Here is a 20,750-nt window from a genome sequence, read left to right on the forward strand (position 1 = left end):
GGGTGGATTCAGGAGTCTGCTCTGACTTCAATGTAATTCAAGGCTGGTATGTAAAATGTGTTGCTATAGAGATAAAAAAATGTTTCTTGGGGCATAAAATGAATCACACAGAATTCTAAGGGTGTTTATAGGACTTTGGACAGTATGTGGAATATAGGAATAAACCGACAAAGATAGCCTATGCATAAGTCTATCTGTCCATCAGTCTATCTTTCTATCCCTCTTTCCATCCACCCATGCATCCATCCATCTACTGTCTCACCTCTGACTCTATTTCTGTCTATTCTATTTCCCCACCACCCAAACTGAATGGGCGGGACACGTAAATATAAGAGCAAAATCCAGTCCCAGGAAAGGATAGGTGCTTGGTGAACTCTTTGTAGATCCGTTAGATCTACTGGGACTTTTCTATCATCCACACAGTGGAGGCAGCAGGCTTGGAGGTTTGTGCTACAGATGAGAAAGATGGGATTGAGTTTGTCTTAAAGCACTGAGGCACAAAAATTGAAACTGAAAATATCAATGTCCCAACCCAGTCTTGGGAAGAACCAGAACAATGTTGCTCCATAACACGGAAGTGACAAGAACCTAAAACAAGGTCATTATTTTGTTTCATTAGCTGTATCATTGTACCAGGACTGAGTGCCCACTGGAAACATAAGATAGTCACCTCTTCAAGTCACCCACAAACAGGAGCCTGAGCTGCCTCCACTCAGCCTGAACATTCAGCATGTCCTCTCTGCAGAGGCATAGTCCTGCCACAGAATGAAATCTACAGGTGCAGAGGCCACAGTAGTGGAAGTAGCAGGAGAAAGTCAAGGTCCCATTTCACATAATCCCAGATCTTCCTCAGAAAATAAAATGATTCCATCAGCAATGGATGCAGCGATAAAGGCAGAGTCCCTGAATCTGGGCTCCACAGCCTGAGCTTCAACTCTGACGTTACTCAGAGTGCAGTCTCATCTATATCATATCATTGTCCCACCGTTCTGTGGAGCCCAGATAGGAACTGATTTCACTGAGGAGCTTTTGAGATGTGCCCTAAGTCTAAGGTCTGACTCTAACGCCTGCTATCTCAGATCAACCAAAGTCTATCTCAGAGCAACCAATGTCTTCCTTTTTTGATTTTTGTTTTTGTTTGTTGTTTTGGGTATGTTAATTAGCTGTTTGGCCAGTCTCTTGTGGGGTTTTGTTTGTTTGTTTGTTTCAATTTTTTGTTATTTTTGTTGTTTTGAGACACAGTCTTGCCAAGTAGCCTAGGCTGACCTCAAACTCATGAAATAGCTCGGGTTGCCTCCAAATCCACAATCTTCCTACCTCAGTCTCTGCTTCCCAAATGCTTGGCTTACAGTCATGTACCACTGCACACAGCTCTGGGTATTATTCACCCACACAACAGGGATGTCTTAGCACTAGTGTCTGGATTCTATGCTTTCTAGAATTATTTAATACAACACAATTCTGGCATCAACAGACCCTCTGCTGTGACCTTCAGCATGAACAGTCACTGTCATGAGTGTGACAGGTTTCATATCCATCCTGTGGCCCCAGTTTATCCCAGTAGTCAATGCCAGCAGAGACATGATCAGCAACCACAGCGCTGCTACCATAGTCCCCCTTCTTACATCAGTCCCTGTCCGGACAGTTCCATGACTTCCCATACTTCCTTTTCTCCATAGCAGACACTAGCACAGAAGGGTTTTTATTCTAACAGATATTATCTAGGTGGAACTATAGGATTTGTATACTTTATGTTGAAAATATATTGTGTCCATAGATAAATATAAAGTTGGAAGATACTACCTGTGCGTTACTCAAAGCATGTATTTGAAAGAGAATATCTCAACTCTAAAGCATGTGCTTTATTATTGTTTATTTTACTTACTGAGAGGGTGTGAGTGCGTATGTGTGTGTGTGTGTGTGTGTGTGTGTGTGTGTGTATGTATGTATGTTTGTGTGTGTGGTTTGTGTTCCCATGAGTATATTTATATGGGAGTATGGGAATACAGGTGCATATGTACTTATGTGCATATGAAGGCCACAGGTCAACCTTGCACATCGCTCCTCAGGACACTGTCCACTGTTTTTTGAGACAGGGTCTCCCTCTGGCCTGGAGCTCACCAATTAGCCTAGGCTGACTGGCCCTTGAGCCCCAGGGATCTGCTTGACTCTCCCTCCCCAGTGCTGGGATTACAAATGCACACTACCACAGTGGGATTTTTCTTACATGAGCTCTGGGACTCTAACTCAGGTCCTCATGCTTGCAAGGCGAGTGCTCTACTGACTGAGCCATCCTTGGCCCTTCTTAAAAGTTTGGAAGACACTTGATCTTCAGCCTGTGCCACAAGCTCAGTTTAGGCACCTCAGCCTGTCAGTCTGATAGCAGGAATGCTTGCTGATCTTGAAGACAGCAGTGTCTTCTTTCTTCTACAACAGCTGCCTTGAATATAAAGGCGGGCGCGGGGCCTTGGAGAGGTGCCCTTAGGAGTTATTGACCCCCCGGAGAAGCTCTGGCTTTGTGATGTTCTCTCAGAGACTTCCTGGCTTCAGGAGGTCAGTGATGTAATTCAGGACAATGTTCCCAAGATTGATTTAAAAGAAGAGGTGGGTGAGTCATCTTTTAACAGACAGCTTTTCTCCTCCTTGTTCACTCATCATCTTCAAAGTGGAAATCATCAGTTAAGTATGGAATTGAACATTTGTTTGGATGTAGTCTCGTCTACAAGCACTGAGTTTCCCACTGTGGGAGTCTCCCATTACAGCTCATCCTCCTCTCTCACTTGCAGACAACCCCACGATTTTCCTGCCAGCTGTCAGCTCCTTGCTATCGAGACTCGTTCTCACCCAACCCAAGCCAAGTCCTGGCATCCCACACAGTTCTAACTGCATCTCCACTCACGGGGCTCCTTTGCCATTGATGATTAAGATGGATTAAAATCCCTTGATGACTTTCTCAGACTGGGAAGTGATTTCACATGTATTGTGATCCAGTGAACAGGGCATCGGGAAGGAGAGTTGATGATCTGAAAATAGCCCAAGATGTACTTGCTTTTCAAACAGAGAGAAATACATGAACTCGCCACTTCTGGGGTGTGTGATGAAATCTCACTGTTCCTGTACCAGTGCATTCTTACCTCAGTGCTAAATTCCATCAAGGAGAGTATGAAGCAAAAATTTCCTTAGTAGTTACTTGGTTTTGTTTTGTTTTTGTTTTTTTTCAGAATTATGGGTGTGGCTATATTGGTTTTCTCTAGCATTTGCATTCAGGTGTGCATTCAACATGTATTTATCTTGAGTACGGGCTATATGTTTGATATGTGTTGGATATGACAGTGAGCAAATATGAAAATCCTTAACTTTGTAGGAGTTATATTTAAAAGAAGAAAAAAGCAAATGAGTTAAAAGTATAGCATGGGCCAGTGACATGACGAGGAGTAGAAAATAAGACAGATGTGTCTGGGGATGTGCCAGGGTGAAGGAGGACACGCAGGGTGCTGACAGTGCTCGATGAGGTAGACCTCCTCACCTGAGGGGTAGGACAGGAGGCTCTGTTTGTCAGATTGGCAGAAAGAATAGCGAATGAAATTACCAGTTAGTACTTTAGGAAAGGAATTATTATTTTGGTTAAAAAAATCTTCTTGTGCTGGGCATGATGGCATATGCCTTTAATCCAAGCACTTGGGAGGCAGAGGCAGGTGGATCTCTGTGAGTTCAAGGCCACCCTGATCTACATAGTGAGTTCCAAGCCAGCCTCACCACAGGGAGACCCTGTCTCAAAAAAGACAAAATAATAATAATAATAATAATAATAATCTTGGGGCTAGGGAGATAGCTCAGTAGGTGAAATGCTTGTCTTATAAGCAAGAGGACCTGAGCCACACCCCCAGAACTCATATGCAGAAGAAGGAGGAGGAGGAGGGTGGGGAGGAGAAAGGAGGGGGAAGGAGGAGGAGAAGAAGAAGGAGTAGTCACAGGTATGGTAACACATGCCTGTAATCCCAGCTCTGGGGAGGACCCAGATGGATCCTGGGGCTTCCTGGGTAGCCCACCTAGCCTAGCCTACTTGGAAAGTTCCAGGCCGCTGAGACACCCTATCTCTTTTTTAATAATTTTTTATTGAATTTTTGTGCATTTCATATAGAACATCTTAATCTTAATTATCTTTATACCCCTCCCCCACTGGCACCCTCCCATAGCCCCCCACGCCACTGGAATTCATATATTCTGTCGTTTGTGTTAAGGCCTATTGGAGACATCCCGTCTTTTAAAAAAGAAAAAGGAAAAGAGAGGGGAAAAAAAAGGTGGACAATGTCTGAGGAACAACACCAGAGGACGTCCCCTAGCACCCGTACACACCAGAGGATGTCCCCAGCACCCGCATACACCAGAGGATGTCCCCAGCACCCGTATACACACACACAGACACAGAGACACAGACACACACACAGACACACGCACAGACACACACAGACACATAGACACACACACACAGACACACACACAGACAGACACACACAGACACACACAGACAAAAACACACAGAGACACACAGACAAAAACACACACAGACACACGGACACACACACAGACAGACACAGACACACACAGACACACACAGACACACACACACAGACAGACACACAGACAGACAGACACACACACACAGACACACAGACACAGACCCACACAGACACACACACACAGACACACACACACACACCACACACCTGCATGACGCAGTTTCCATTGGGATTTTGACAGGGATTGCATTCAATCTATAAATTACTTTGTGTCATTTTAACAACATAAAGTGTCATCACTCAAGACCCTGGACTGTCTTTCCGTTGATTTAGGTTTTTAATTTGGGGACTATGGTTTGTGGTCTTCAGGGTTGACAACTTTTGCCTCCTTGACTTTCTAAAGGTTTTGCTTTCAGCATTCTAGTTTTTTCCTGAGTGAAAGATCCCCCAGGTTCCTTTTATATCTTGTGTTTTGAAATATTTCAGTAGTCCTCACTCCGAGAATCACTCCATTTCATGTGAATGACAATTAAAGACTCATTTGAATAAGAGTTCATTGCAAAAGTGGCCCCATCTTAACTGCAAGCTCCTCCCCTTCTGCCTCTGCAAGGTGGGGCTCTCCTTGGATAGAGTCAACTGAAACTGTCTGAAAATTTCCACTTAGCCTCAGTCCACCAGTTCCTCTTTCTCTTGAATTGTATCAGCGGCTGGTGACTTGGAAAGTTCTGGGGACAATGACGGTCACATTTTCAAACGAAGAAAAGGCTAGGATTTGCAAGCTCTTGTGCTGGAATGGAGGGAAGCGAGGCCGGCGGCCCTTCCACTCGTTTTCAATTTCACGTGTTTCCTCTGGGGCGGAGGCCTAACCACGTGTGGTCACAGAACCCAGTACCGAAACAGCGAGCTCTTTCATCTGTGCTCCCACATGCTGAACACTAGATTGCGCGTGTGTTTTTAATACCATTCTCTCTCAGGGAGTTCGGAACACACGTGTTCCTTTTAACTCCTACCAGATCCTGAGATCTGCCAGCCAGAGAGACCATTCTGGAAGGAGTTTAGAAAGGTCATGGGGAAACACTGGTGAGTAACAGCTTAAGAGTCAGGAGTCGTGGTCTCCTGGGTTAGCCCCTAACTCACTCCCACTCAAAGTGGGCGCTCCCTGACCTTGACCTCACTGTATCATGATTTTGTTGCCCATAAAACAAATAGTAACACTTGCAAAACAGACACTAAAGGAAATGCACTTTGTGATCTTTGGAGAAAAGACAGACTATTAACATATGCTAACAATGTGTTATTCTGGGCCAGGCCTGGAGCCACAGCCACCAGAGCTGCTTGGGAAATGTCTGCTAAAAGCAGCCAGATCACACCAGCCTCCAAGCACCATCTCTGGGTCCAGCTGGCAACAGATGAAGGCCACTCTGCCCAGCTGTTTGTACCCTGTTCACCCTCAGGCCTGGATTCAGGGCTCCCGATGCTGACAGCCACTGTAACTCACCCTAAGAATAGACACACTCACCACTGGACACCTGGAGGGGTCCAGTCTATTCCTCCTCCCTTGGTGAAAGAGAGCCTTTGAAGGAGGCTGGCTCCTTCAAAGCAAAGGACTACTCTGGGATACACAACTCAGGGCTGTGCTTTGTGGCATGTATGTAGGGGGTAAGAGAGATTCTGGTTTGTTTGGGTCCTAAGGAAAAATAGGTTGGCAAAGTAAGATGTGGTTGGGGCTCTCTGGCTCCCTTCTCACTCTTGAAAGTCAAGGCTCCTGGTGTCCAAAGCTAAACAAAGTTCCCCGGGGGAGTAGGAAGATGAGGATGGCAGGCTCACTAGGAACTGTCACTGTTATCTTTGAAGACCCCATGGTGGTCTCTGAATGTGTTGTGGGGTTTCTGAGGAAGCCACAAGGGCATTCTTGGGGAAACAGAAGTTCTCTGTGACTCCATTTGGGTCAGACGTTTCCTAAGACCCTTCCTTCTCTCCATTCCCTCTCTCAAATCTTCTTGTTCCCTTATATACTTCCTAAAGAGGAAATCAGGGCAGCCAAGATATTAATATGAAACCCTCTGATGGACACAGGACTTAAAAGAGCAGCACAGTCCAGCCCGACGCGACTAACCCCCAAACCATAAATTCTGAGTGGTAGACACTTAGAGTTGCCAGGGAAACATGGGCAGAGAGACAGATGGAGCAGAGTAACTCCGGAGCATCCCAGGTGACCACTCACTCAGCCCACACATGAGGCTGACCCTGACCCTCCCTGCACACCAGGTACACCTCCAATGCAGAGAAGGCCCAGCACAGCATCCTGATAGGGGGAGAGAGGAGGAGCTTGCTGGATGGTCTCTGATGATGATAAGCATCTTACAAAGTCTATAGGGAAAAGTGTGGTCTGGCAACCCCCTGTCTACACAGAGCTCCACAGCAAGAAGAAATGGATTTGAGTATCAGTATGAAGTTAAGACAGGTAAGAAGAATCCCCAAACAGTAAGAGCTACGCAACTCTGAAGACATCGGAGCCTGTGGAGTACATAGTTCCCTTTGAGGGTCAGGCAGTACGTGAGGGTCTGTGGAAGCAGATGATCAAGATCCTTTCCAGAGCTGAGGCTACCTCACTTCTAATTTTAGCAAACCCTCCAGCTATCTGGGGTCCCCACAGCATTTCTAGTGTTTCCTTTGATGTTAGCTGACTCTAGGAACTCAAGGCCAGATATACCACAAGAAGAGACCCGCTCAAAACCATGGCTGTGCCCTATCTCACCGTAGCGAGAAGCCTATGTTGTTTAGATTGCAAAGTACGGTTCCCAGTTTGAATCCCAATATGGGCTCTCAGGTCAAGGGGAAGTTACTCAGGACCAATCATAGTGCCAACTCCCACCCTGTAGTCTCTCCTCCACTGCTTAGCCATTCTTTTAAAGGTTTCATTCATATTTTTAACTCCTTATAAACAAATACCACTTACGCTTATCACATAATGACAGAAAGTGGCTGGAGGGCCACGAAAATGTGTTTCTCATTGTGGAAAATGCAAGTTAGTCATTTTCTTTTCCCAAGTAAATTTATTCTCATTGGATAGGTGACTTTCTAAAAAAGAAAGAAATCATAAGTTCCAAATTACTCTTGCATCTCAAAACTTAGCCCTGTGGAAAATGTGGTGGTAACTGTGTGCTGTTGCTCAAGTTCTAAACCCTTACCTTTGTATTTTTTTGTTTTTTTTTTTTTTGGTCTTTTTGAGACAGGGTCTCCCTGTGGCCCCGGCTGGCCTAGAACTCACTCTGTAGACCAGGCTGACCTTGAACTCACAGAGATCCACCTGCCTCTGCCTCCCAACTGCTAGTATTAAAGCCATGCACCACCATGCCTGGCTTACCTTCGTATTTTTAAACTGGGCAGGTTGCTGATTGTGTGAGTATATATATGCATGTCTGGTTTATTTATTTTTGTATGTAGGTATGCATATGTGCATGTTTGTGTGGGTGTACATGTATGTGTGGGTGCATGTGGAGATCAGAGGTCACTCTTCGGGTCTCTCAAACTGGCCTGGAGCACCTAGACTGGCTGGCCAGTGAGCCTGGGGATCGTTTTTGTCTCCACTCCATCACCCCACCCCAGCACTGGGATTATAAGTATGCGTTTTAATCCCAGCTTTTCTGCTTGGGTTTTAGGGATCCAATTTAAATCCTCATACTTCTACAGCAAGCACTTTACTGCCTGAGTCATCCCCCCAGACCTGAGTTTTATTTTTAACCTCCTGGCTTGGCAGTATAAAGAAAAGTGATAAGGAGGGAGTGGGCAGAAAAGCTGAACCAGAGCACCGAGGTTTTCACATGCAGTGCTTTCCGTACAGGGGTTCTCCGTGAAACTGACTATTTTCCACTGGCATTTCAGTGAGAGCTCTGAGATGAGGCAAAGCGAGCCGAACAGCAGAGAGGGGGGAGAGTTTTGGGGGGCATTCTTTTTTATTGTTGTTGTTCGAGCTAGCTGCTATTTGAGAAGTGTCAACGCTGTTCCAGGAACTCTGTTTTTAGGCCAAAGATTCCACCCTACAGCCTCTAGCAGCTCGTGGCCTGACTTCATAAATATGTCTACAGTGCTTGAGAAAGAGCTACCAAGGGCCAGACTTATGACACCGCAGGCACCGTGGGAGGCAATGTCTGCCTCGGTCTCTGGAAAAGATTGAGACTCCCCAGGCTGATAGCCTCCTTTCTGATAGTCTCCCCTTCTCGCCACTGCCTCTTCCCTACCCCAATGTGGTCTTCTCTGTCCCCTCAACTAGACCCCCCTTACTCTCCCCTGGATACAGTCATCTGTCTGAACCCTGTGGCTGGACTAAGAGATTGAATCAAAGTTCACACCTACCTCAGTGGAGCTGACACCTAGGGATGGGAGACCATATTAACAGGGCCTTGGTCCGCCCCAGCCTGACATCCCCAGATCCTACACGCATGTGGGCAGGATACAGGTGCATCAAGTTTAATGGTCTTCGGAGACCTCAATGAAGCCTTGCTTCGAGAATACAACTCAGTGTTCAAACCTCTGAGAAAGCCTGTCCTGAATGTGAAGCGAGAGTGGTCCGAAGGGGAGACGAGAGACACAAGAACGTGGGTCCCTACGTGCGTAATCCCAAGAGGGAGAGAAGAGATACAGAGGAAACGAAGGAACCATTGGCTCCTGATGGTCTGTGCTATGAGCCCCGTGTCAACAGAGTGCACAGGAATTACAGCATTTAATCTCCTGTAAGACCCAAGAAAGGAACAAGTGGTGATCTTTCAGTGTAACAGGATTCACCTCTCAAACAGAGCTGTAATAACTATTGGTTGCTCTGTGTGTGTGTGTGTGTGTGTGTGTGTGTGTGTGTTGCTGGGAATTGAACTTAGACCTCACACGTGCTAGGTGAGCACTTTACCACTGAGCTATGCTCCCAGCCCTATAATATAACATTTTTAAAAAAAAATAAGGAAAAAGGTGATACCAATACATTACGCATTCTATCATTTTTAATTTACTAAAACCAATGGGAAGTTGGTTCCCAGGCCTTTTGGTTCCACCCTTTGCGGTCAGAGCTGGAAGGGTAAAAAGTCTGCCGGGAAGGGTGGAGCATGGTGTGTGGGGTCTTTGGGATGCTGGCCTTACGTGGCAAGGCCTGCTGCGGTCTCCAGCCTGGCCCAGGAGCCAGCCCCCGCCCCCTGCCTCACACAGCTCGCTTGGAACCCTCTGTGGACTTCGGCTAGTGGTCAAGCTTTCTTTTGAGCCCTGAGGCCACCGAGTGCCAGCACAAAGCTGACTCATGGCCTCCTGCACTTCCTGCTCCCTATTCACCCGCTTGTCTGGAGGGACAAGTCACAATTCCAGTCAGGAAACCAAATTCACCACCCCCAAAATTGGCTGAGATCTCAGGATAGAGAAGAACAGAGGTGTCCAGTCAGTGTTTGGGCTGGAAGTCCTTCCCGTTTTCTTAAGCCAGCTGTATCTATGGACTCATTAGACTACAAGTATAGAATGTTATATTTATACATATGAACTTCCATTACAAAACCTTGGGCTGCCGTTATAGCTCAGTGGGTGAGCCCTTGCCTAGCATGTACAAGGCCCTGGGTCCAATTCTCAGTGCCTAATAATAATAATAATAATAATAATAATAACAAGAATAATAATATTTATTAAGTCCTCATCAGTGGAAAAAGATGACCAATCATTTCAATGACAGAGTTGACAACATGAATAAACAGCTTGTCCTTTCTCCAAGCTTATCACATTTCAAGAATTATTCTGATATTTTAATGGCAGCTTTCAAGAAAACATTGCCCTTCCTTCGATGTTCTAGAACCTTGAAATGATCCAATAATTGTCAAAATGAGTTTCTCGCCTGGGGCATCTGTTTTCTTCTCCATCGGAGGGAGGTGCCTTGTCTGTGCTGTTCACAGAGCCTAAGAGCAGAGTCTGTGGCCTGGCACTTCAGAGACCAGGGCTTTCTCCAAAGTCACTTGCCTGGTTTCAAAGGATAGGGAAAAAAAAGTCAGCTTTTAGAAAAAGTAGGGAATGCAGACTCTCAATCAGTGATAGAAAAGAAATCAGAGCATGCAGTTGCTTCCAGCCCTTTTCTACACATTTCTCAGCCGTGTGTGTGTGTGTGTGTGTGTGTGTGTGTGTGTATGTGTGTGCATGTGTGCGTGCAATGCATTTAAGACTGTCCATGTGTGTGAGTGATGTCCCTAAGGGCATGTGTTATATTTGGAGAGTTGGTCTCGTTCCGTTGGGAACCTTGTCAAGAACCTAGAATGGCCTCGTGTCTCCTCGAAGAAGCACCTGAGAAGTCCACCCAGGGCGAGGTGTGTCCACATGTGCCAGGCAAGCTGTCCACTCCCGGTACATCCTGCAGGCCCCAGAAACCCTTCCAGGCAGGGGAGGAGTGTGGTCCTTTCGGGTAACTGTGGGCCTGGCTGCCAGCTCCCCAGGAAGCTGGGGCCCCAGGGACTCTCTTGGTGAGCCTGCAGAGGTCCGAGCAGGCTGCCTGCATAGTCATGTGTTTTATTGCTGATTGAAAGTGGAGAAACTGCACTTGGAAAGGTCCCTCTGGCCACAAATCAGGCTGCCCCGGAACACCAGCCACACCAGCCTGACGATCAGTTCAGTGTGAGCTAGACAGGCACTGCAGATTGCCAAGAGCACTTTTGTCTGAATATGTGACCGCCGCATGGCCCAGGGACACGGCCACCCAATGCGTTAGGTCTTCCCACTTCATCGTGTTTGATTTTTGTTGCTCTCCTTTGGGAGGGAACTTGATTTCACTGCTCTATCAGCCTCTGAAATCATCACCTGTCTGTTGGTTGAGTCAAATGCAGCTGCTTCTCCTACCAGGTTAACTGCATGGGATGCAGTTTTGGTCAGGCTTTCTGCCCAACCGGTCCCCAGTGCTGAGAACCCTGCCAGACTCCTGGTCACTTAGAAACCGCCCCCCCCCCTTTTTTTAAAGGAGAAACTGAGATACCCATCAGCCACCTCCAACAGCTGGAATGTGAGCTGACTGCTGGCTTTTGCTCCAGGTCTGCAGAGCAACACTGCAACTTTCTTGTGGTGATAACAAATTGTCATCATCTGGGCAGCTGAAAACATGGGAAGTTTCTTCCAGTTCTGAAAACTGAATGTCCAACTCAAGGGTCAGCAGGCTCAGCCTCCCCTCTCAAGGCTGTAGTAAAAGCTCCTTCCCAGCTTTCACTGCCTGCTGGTGACTGCCTGCGATCTCTAGGCCTCGATGGCCACATCTGTCTACTGGGTGCATCAGTTCTGGCTGTGTTGTACCAGTCTCCATCTCTACTTGCAGGTCTTTCCTCCTTGTTTGCTTTCTGTCCCTATGACAATACCAATCATTAGATGTAGATCTTCCCCAGCCCAACCCAGAATGACTTCACCTTAACTAGTTAGTTTTTCTAAGACCCTCTCTCCAAACAGGGTCCTGTCTTGCCACCAGTTCAGGCATGCACCTGAGAAGACATTCTTTCTCTTCTAGAGGCTGAAAGTTCAAATTCTGTGTCGTTTTCCAGCCATCACTTATTAGGTGTGCGACCTCAGGCATATCACATGGTCTCTCTGTGCCTCAGCTCCCTCCACTGGAACATAGGAGTAGTCACAGTAATAAGGGCTGCAGTCTCTCCACGGAACAGTACCTGGCACACAGCCACAGTGAGAGTGCCTCTGTCTGGTGAGATAGACAGCTAAGTGCCACCATTATGTTTCACAGAGCTGGCCTGGTGACCCACGTCATCAGGAACCCCACTGTGGTGACAGATAAATAGCTAGGCAGCACAGGGCAGGGTACCCAGGCAGACTTAGGAGGGTGAATGTTGACAAAGAGAGGTTATAGAGGGAGCTTCAGGAAGAAGGAAGTACATGTCCCGGGCCATGGGGCAGAAAGCAGTCAGCATGTTCAGAAAACTCAGAATGGCTCAGCGAGCAAAGCAAGTCAAGGGACACCTGAGTTCACACCCACATAAAAAGCCAGTCATGGTGGCCCAGGCTTATAATCGCAGAGCTGGGGAGGCAGACACAGGAGGATTCCTAGGACTTGCTGGCCAGCCAGCCTAGCCTACTTAGCAAGTCTGATGAGTGGCGGACTGTGTCTCAAAACAACAAAACAAAAAACAAGGTGGCCAGTACACTCACAAGTACACGCACAAGTACACTGCAAACACATAGACATGCCACAGACACACAGGCTGAGCACTTTGCATCTCAGAGCACATTCTTCCCAGTAGACAGACATGGCCCTCGAGGCCCAGAGATCCCCAGGGACCTGCAGAAGAGAACGGAGCATTGTCAGCTCTTGAACCCCTAGGTTCACCTCTGTAACAGTCTTTCAGCCGGCTGGAAGGCTGCATGGAGAATTCTTATCAGACAATGCAATCTTTAAACAGCACAGAGACATTTAAATTATACCAGAGAGGCTACACCACTCCTCAGCCTTTAACCATTTCTGCAAATGCTGCTGGGGTGGATCTGATGTATTTCAAACTGGGCTGTGTCTGGAGAGAAAGGAACATCCTCTGAGCTTCCCAAGTGAGCCCTAGAGAGAAAGTGTATGCTAATCTGGAGAATACTGTGAGGACGCTACATGAGGGGGGCCTTCAGAAGTTTGAAAAAGCCCCATCCTCTAAAAAGTGCCTCCCTTCCCCACTGATCTTATGCCTTCAATTCCAGGTCTATGTAAAGTCTGAAAAAGCAATTATACAAGTATTTCTGAAACAATCAGTCATTTACACCTTAGTATGAATTTATAGACTGTTCCCAATCAGGAAGGAGACTGACGAAAGTCACTGTAAAGAGCTCTGCATGAAGTAAAGGCAGGTCTTCGGATCTCCCCAGTCTTCCTTGACATCATTTCAGTCCCCATTTGAGGCTCTATGGGTCTCCTAGTCAGGAAAAGACACATTTGCCCTCCTTCCAGGGTCTTGAAGTTGTCCTGCCTGTGATCAGAGACTGAATGAACTATACTATACCATCCTTTGACACACTCAACTCTGTTCTCAAGGGACCATCGGTGCCTTGGGTGGCACTAATGTTCTCAGCTTCAAGGTGGAAGAACTCGGGACTGGACAGGACTTTGATAGTGTGAAAGGGAACAACAGGCCCTGCAAAGGAAGTGGAGGAGTCAAGGGAAGTGTACGCGCACGCTTTGCGGGAACTAAGTGATGTCCCAGCACAGAGTAGACCTGGGCTCTACATGCTGTGTGGGGGTCAGAGCAGAAGTCAAGGGTGTGCCACGCTCAGCCTCAGTCGGGTTCATTTTCGCTTGCCTGTGCTTATTGGCTCCCTCTTGGAGAGTTCTAGTGAATTCACAAAAGGAAGCTCCTAGGAGCACACTGAAATAAATCCCACCAGGGAAGAAGGTGCCAGTAGAAATCATCCCATCCTGAGATCTGTGCCATCCAGCCACCCCGTGTCCTCAGAATGGGAGCCATTTCTCAGTTTGAATCTTGCAGTGTGACTTGGAATTCTGCCCTATGGATAAAGCCTACCCACAACTTAGCACCTTCCAGCCCTTCCAGAAACCTTGTCTTTTGTTTGTTTGTTTATTTTTTAGACTTCGCTTTCTCTGAGTGACAGATTTGGCTGAATTGATGTTTACACTAACTGTAAACAGTTCTCAGTTCATGCTTTGACTTCTGTTGCCAGGATAAAACCTCTTTCTTCTCCTCCTCCCCTGCTGGCTCTCTCTTCTCCCTTTTTGGTTGTATGTGAGTTTTCTTAGTGATCAGACTTCAAAGGATTTGCACTCCTGGTTCTGTCCTCTTCCTAAAAGGACAGGGCTGTTAACATGTGTCTGGCCTCCTCTGGACTCCCAGCCTTCTCTAAGTGAGTTAACAAAGCCCCCTTACTGTCTCTCACCCTAAATCACTGTGTTCCCCTGCACCAGCGGCCGAACTCCCCCCAGTGACCTCATCCTTCCCTGCTGTCCCAACACCCTAATCTCCTTGCTCTCTGCCTGTGTCAGCGCCTCCAGCTCCTCGAATGTCTGGCTTTCCTCAGCAATTGCCTAAACGCTCCTGTTCTCCCTCAGTCCCCAAGCCCTGGCCACAAGGCAGACTAAGCCAGAATTAATTGAATCTTTGGGTGATGATTCACAGAAGAAAGCCTGACTGTCTGACCTGAAAACCACACAGTGGGGAGTTTAGAAACCAGCAGCAAAGTCAAAACAACTTCTGGGTTCAGCCATTGATTGGAGTTCAAAGGAGTCCAGATGGAAGTCAGAAAGTTGTAATGACAAGGGCGGCTCAAGAAACACACTTACCTGGGCATGAAGCCTGTGGGTGAGGCTTCCAGAGTCTTTAAATCATGGTAGTTGCATCAGGACTGGCTCCAAGGGGCAATGTGGTCCCTTGGGAGGTGCTTCCTTGTTGGCGGGAGAACTGGATGGCCAGGGCCTCTGAGGACTGCTCTAGCAGATTGCCACAAACTGGATGGTTTAAAATAACAGAAATTTGTCCCCCCATAGTTCTAGGGAATGGGAATTTGAGGTCAAGGTGTCACAGGCCATGGTACTCAAGGAGAAGGGAACAATCCCCCTTACCAATTCCAGGTGCTGGCAGAACTTGGTATTCTGGGCTTGGATGAGAGCTCTGTGGCTCCAGGCCCCACCTCTGTCTTCATGAGGTACCTCCCGATGAACCTCCGTGGGTTTCACATTCACATAGAGACTCTGGTCATTGACTTTCACACCCACTCTATCTCACCGTGACCTCCACCTAACTCCCAAATCTGTAAAGGCCTTATTCTAAAAGGAGGCACAGACAAGGATTCTGGGAAGACACGAGTATTGGGTGGAGACTGCAGGAACTGTGACTCCTTTGCTTTGTCACGAAATGGGCCCCTGTCCCCATCTTGTGGCATTATTGTGGCCATCCTCAATTTTGGAACCGCCTACATGAGTTACTGTCATGAGGTATGATGTGAAATTCTAACCTTTCACCTTTCACAACTGAGACTGTTCCCAACTTTAACACATGAAAAGCTGAGATGAAGTCGATGGAAAGAAGTTAATCGAGACATCCTGGAAGGTTGAGACAGCTCTTAGGGACCTAAATGATCAGTCCAAAAGGTTGGGTCGAAGAGTGCCATTTCACAGAGACCACAGACTCCTTTGTTATACCTGCTATTATTTTTATTTATATACATGTATGTGTCCATGTGTGTGTATGCCACATGTGTGAAGGTTCCTGGGAAGGCTAGAAAAGTGCTTTGGATCCCTTGGAGCCGTGGTTACAGACTGTTGTGAGTTGCCCAACATAGTGCTGGCAAGCAGACGTGGGTCCTCTGGCAGAGCAGCAAGCACTCTTAACCATTGAGTCATCTACTCAGCCCAAGGAAGGAAATATGAACTGAAATAATGTGTCTGTAATTCTATAACACAGTATTGAGGAAGGAGGTGTTTCCCATAAATAGGAAAAGAAAACCAGCCCAAGGAGCATCACTCTAGGATCCCTCCCTGTAGGGACACCAAGGACTCCCACTCCAACATTTAAAGCCACATCAGGACAGAAGTTTGGGTGTGGTTAGCCTTGGAATGTTTCAGTGCTCACCACAGACTAAGGAGCTTTAAAAGCAGACATGGTCCTGTCTCTAAGATCTTGCATTCTGGAATGTTCCTCTACTCACATTTCCTTCCCCATCTACCATCCCTACTCCTGGGGTTACCTCTGGTCTGGTCTCCACACACCAACACCTGTGATCATGAACATTCTTATTCTTCCAAGATAGGCCTAAACCCTGGACTCAGCTATATATACCGAGGATGTCTCTCCAGTTACCCAGCCTTGACTTACTGTTCTCTGAGCCTGCCGCAAGCCCGTGTGGTTGAACCATGAGGGAGTGGAGGAACTTTCTATGCAGAACTCTTACTAAATGCCTTCTTTCTGCAGATTTTCTGCATTCTTTACCTTCGTTATTTGTTCACTTGAAATGACTATTGTATGTTACCTCTTTTATGGGAACCCTAAAACTTCCTTCTCTGTTCTGACTCAGTCTTCTAAGAATTGTTGGAATCACAAAACAACTGTGACACAATTTTGTTTTCATTTTAATCCGTGCACACAGTACACCATTGATCCATGCACAGCTCCTCCACCATGCTTTATCTCCAAGGGTGTTTCCAGAGCTGGTCTTCTGGGAAGACCTTGTCACCAATGCTCTTGAGAAGGGTGGTCAGGACTGAGAACACATCTTCACATCCTTTCATGCCATGGTCTCTCTCCAGTGAATATCCCTTGAGCTCTACTGCTTCCCAGAGACTCCTGTTCTAACCCCTCCAACTCCTTCAAGAATGAGACATCTGCTCCATATCCCCCCGGTTAAAATAGGTCACGTTCATTTTTCCTGCCCGCCGGGCTCCTCCCTCCCCTCCCCTCCCCTCCCTCCCCTCTCCTCTCTTCTTCTCTCCTGAATTCTCTTCACCAGGTAGGTATTACTCTGGTCCTAAAATACCTTCTTCATAGCTCTTCTGTCCCTTCAAGCCGACGTCTTTACCCCCTTCCTTTTCCTACTACTTCTGAAAGTACTTCTGAATCTCCAACCATTTTCCCCCCAAAGACACCATAGAGTTAGCCCCAAGGAGATGGTATCTTCTGCAGATAGACTACATGCCTGGCTACAGCTCTACACTTCATCATTCCTCCCTTCTGCCTGTCCTCACATGGGATCCTCTGACACATGATGGTGTGCTAAGATTGAGCCACATGGCTAATCAACTTGACACCCAAAGGCCTAACTCTAGATCGCTGAATCTTTTGCAGAAATTTTTTTTTTGACCCTTTGGTCCTTCTTTCCATGCTGGTGATTTCTTTTTTATCTGTTATTTTTATTTTACTGTATGAGTGTATTGCCTGCATGTATGTAAGTGCACCCATGTTGTACAATGCCCACAGAGGTCAGAAGAGGGCATCAGATTCCCTGGAACTGGAGTTGCGGACAGTTGTTAGCTTCCATGTAGGTGCTCTTAACCACTGAGCCACCTCTCCAGTCCCGTGTGCTTGTGACGTCTTGTGCACCCTGTTCCTGATGCTCTTGCCACAACGTCTTCTCTGTCTGTCCTTGGGTCTCTCTTACTCCATATGCAACCTGGGCTCTTTCTCTTTCTAGTCCACCTTTGAGACTCTTCCCACCCCTACCTTGAGCACCATAGGCCCATGACTGATACCTTTGACCCAACAAATCAGCCTTCTTGCAGATATGACCTCATTTTCAACTGATTCTTGAGCACAACTATTAGAGGGTCCTCCACAGAACGTGGAAGGCAACTGTGTCCTTAGTTGAACTCATCATCATCCACTCAGACTTCCTGACTTCTCGGCTTCTGACAGAGGAACCACTGGCCCCTAACCAGCAGGGCTAAAGCCCCAGGGTTGACTGGCAGTCCCATCCTTCAGCCCATGCCCAGCCATGGGCTCCATTCTATCTACTCTACTTCCACAGTCTCCAAAGCGTCACAGCCCCAGATATCTAAAACCCAAGCTTCTGTAGGCCCAGGTCACGAGAAATAGTGTATGAATGAGATAAAAGAGTATGAATCATTATCTTTTAATATGATTAGCGTGCACTTGCAACTCAGAAGGCCTCTGGTATGCTATGACATGGGTTGGTAGCCTAAAAATCCAACATGCTGATTAGTTATCAAAAAGCAAATACTTTCTATTATCAGTAGCAATATTAGGGTAAAGTAATTTTGATATTTATTAGTGGGACTAGCAGTCACATTAAATTTAAACTGATTTTCTTTTTGTTCTGTCTGTAAAATCCTGCTAAGGGTTTTAGAGAAGTAAAGGCCGTTGTTTCTGGAAAGAATGACTCAATTCAAGTTTAGGTTAGCTGAGCACGTCCTGTGATCCATATGGCCACCAGGGCCTTTCTACAGGGCACATTGGGAAGAAAGATGTCAAGGATGAGCTCGGCAGGTTCAGTAAGGTCTAATCCTTCAAAGTCCCACCTCAGGCACTTACACTTAGGTACACTATATTCTCACTTTGCAAATACCTGACTTCTGTGGATGGATGGAAAGAGCCCAGAGAAACAAGAGTAGGTACCTGGAATTTCCTGAAAACTCACTTGGAAAGCAGCTTAGTAAAGTCCACTCTACTTCAGGCCAACTTGCCCTCAAACCTTGCCTCTACCACCTCCTGGTAGTGAGATGCTGCACGTGGCTTTATTTCTCTGAGCCCATTGCCTACGTTAAAAGTGAAGAAAATGGACTCTTTAATGGGAATTGATTTTATTACCACAGAAAACCAAAAACTATTTAGGCCGAGTCTAGTAAGTGATCGCTTTCTCCCTCCCATTTCTCTCTCTGCCTCTGTCTCTGTCTCTGTCTCTCTCTCTGTGTCTCTCTCTCTCTGTGTCTCTCTCTCTCTCTCTCTCTCTCTCTCTCTGTCCCTCTCTCTCTCACACACCAAAGACATAAAAGTAGGAAGGGGATATTTTGGGGGAAAAGAAGTGTTCAGTGGGAGAAGGAGGGGGATGAGAGATGAGAGGCTAAAATTCATTATATACATGTATGAAATTGTCAAAGAAGAAGAACAAATTGAATTTTAAAGAAGACAAGGTAGCCAGGCTTTAATCCCTGTACTTGGGAGGCAGAGGTGGGTGGATCTCTGAAGGTCAACCTGGTCTCCATAGCAAGTTCCAGGCCAGCTGAGACTACAGGGAGACCCTGTCTCAAAAAGACAAAAGAAGAAGAGGAAGAAGAAGAGGAAGAGGGGCAGATTTAGAGTTACACTGTCTAGAGGAAACAAACACTCATATATGTGATGAAGGAAAACCAAAGAGAAGGACCACGGCACTTACAACTGGCAGGTGGAGTGAGGCCCCGCCTCCTCCTGTGGCGGGGCTTTATCCCTGCCCCATGCTCAGTATAACCCAACCACCTGCCCTGGGAAGCTCCACCTCACTTTATAGGGGCCTATTAGGCAGCTGTGGTAGGAACTGCCCTTTCAAGTTTCTGTCCCAGTATTAAAAAAGGAGAGACTTGCTAGGGAACGCCTGACTGTACTCATGACTATGGATGCCCTAAACACAAGTCTCAGAAATGTTACGTTGCTAGGGAAATACACACAGCTGTTGGTGCGATCCAAAGCCATAATCTGTGGTGAAAGGGGATTTGGAAAAGGAAAATAAAATAGCCCATCGATGGGTAGTTTGGAATATATAAATGACTGAATCAAATGGATCAAATTAAATATCAAGTGAAATCTATTGTGTGAAATTAGTTTTTAGTAAAGCGAGAAATAATACTCTTCTGAATTCCATGGCTTAGATGGACACAAGTATTTGTAAACTGTAGTCATTTGTAAACCCATGAATAATATGAAAAACATATATCAAATTAACAGTGGTCTTTTTTAAGACTTTCTAATAAACTTCCAAGAAAAAAATAAACTTATTCTTAGATGAGCTGCCAATCCATGTAGCATTGATTTGTTTTGCTTCTGAACCAGGTCCTTGCTATTTTCATTATTTGTTTTTCATGTGTGCTTGTTGAAGTGAGAGGTCAATCTTGGGTGTCATTCCACAGGAATCACCCACCTTGTTTGTTTGAGATTACATTTCACACTGGGACTTACGGCTTGCTACTTTTCGTCTAGACTGGCTGGCCAGTGTGTCTCGAGGATCTTCCTGTCTCCACCTTCCCAGAACTGGGATTCTAAGCACGGGCCTGGTGTTTTACATGGGTGCTGGGGATTGAATGTAGGTCCTCCTGCTTATGCAACAGGCAGTATATGGGCTGAGTGAATTCTCCATCTCCCAGGTCATTATTTTGATTTGTTTGGTGCTTGTCGTATTAGGGAAGCTTGCACAGTGTTGTTACAGGGCTTCACATCCATTTCTTTTCCTTCAGTGAGATAGCAGAGTACAACTGGCAGTTCTCAATACACAAAACAGTAATACATCTACCACTTTGCCACCCGCCACCAGGATCAAACCATTGCCTTCCTACAGCAGAACAGGGGGGCCAAAGGAAGCATCTTTTTTCTCACATCAGATTGATATGCAAGGTGGGGAATTCAAACCAAGTCCCCAAGGATGTCATTCCAGGCACTTTCGTGTATTTGGAACCCAAACAGCTGTTGATCTGAACAGGGCCCTTTCACAAGCTCCTTTGATATTTTAGCCTCCAAATCATTTTAAGTCAACGGTCCGTAACTGATGATTCTGCTGATGAAGAACCATTATAATGATAGAGTTGGTGTTTAA

The 20,750-nt window shown here is 46.4% G+C and overlaps 1 protein-coding gene and 1 long non-coding RNA gene across 4 annotated transcripts in view; one reads left to right on the top strand and one right to left on the bottom strand.

The window, feature by feature from the left end:
- Runx1 (RUNX family transcription factor 1) overlaps nucleotides 1-20,750 on the top strand; it is a 249,953-nt gene that overhangs the window by 40,368 nt on the left and 188,835 nt on the right. The gene's annotated exons all lie outside the window — the stretch shown is intronic.
- Nucleotides 10,274-15,222, bottom strand: LOC115070861. The gene is made up of 3 exons (XR_003849969.1): nucleotides 15,082-15,222; nucleotides 14,803-14,967; nucleotides 10,274-10,505 (listed from the first exon to the last, which is right to left on the bottom strand). It is a non-coding gene; the product is annotated as an uncharacterized LOC115070861 (long non-coding RNA).

Source organism: Nannospalax galili, unplaced genomic scaffold (assembly GCF_000622305.1).
Source record: "Nannospalax galili isolate Female #2095 unplaced genomic scaffold, S.galili_v1.0 scaffold136, whole genome shotgun sequence".
Taxonomy (NCBI): Eukaryota; Metazoa; Chordata; class Mammalia; order Rodentia; family Spalacidae; genus Nannospalax; species Nannospalax galili.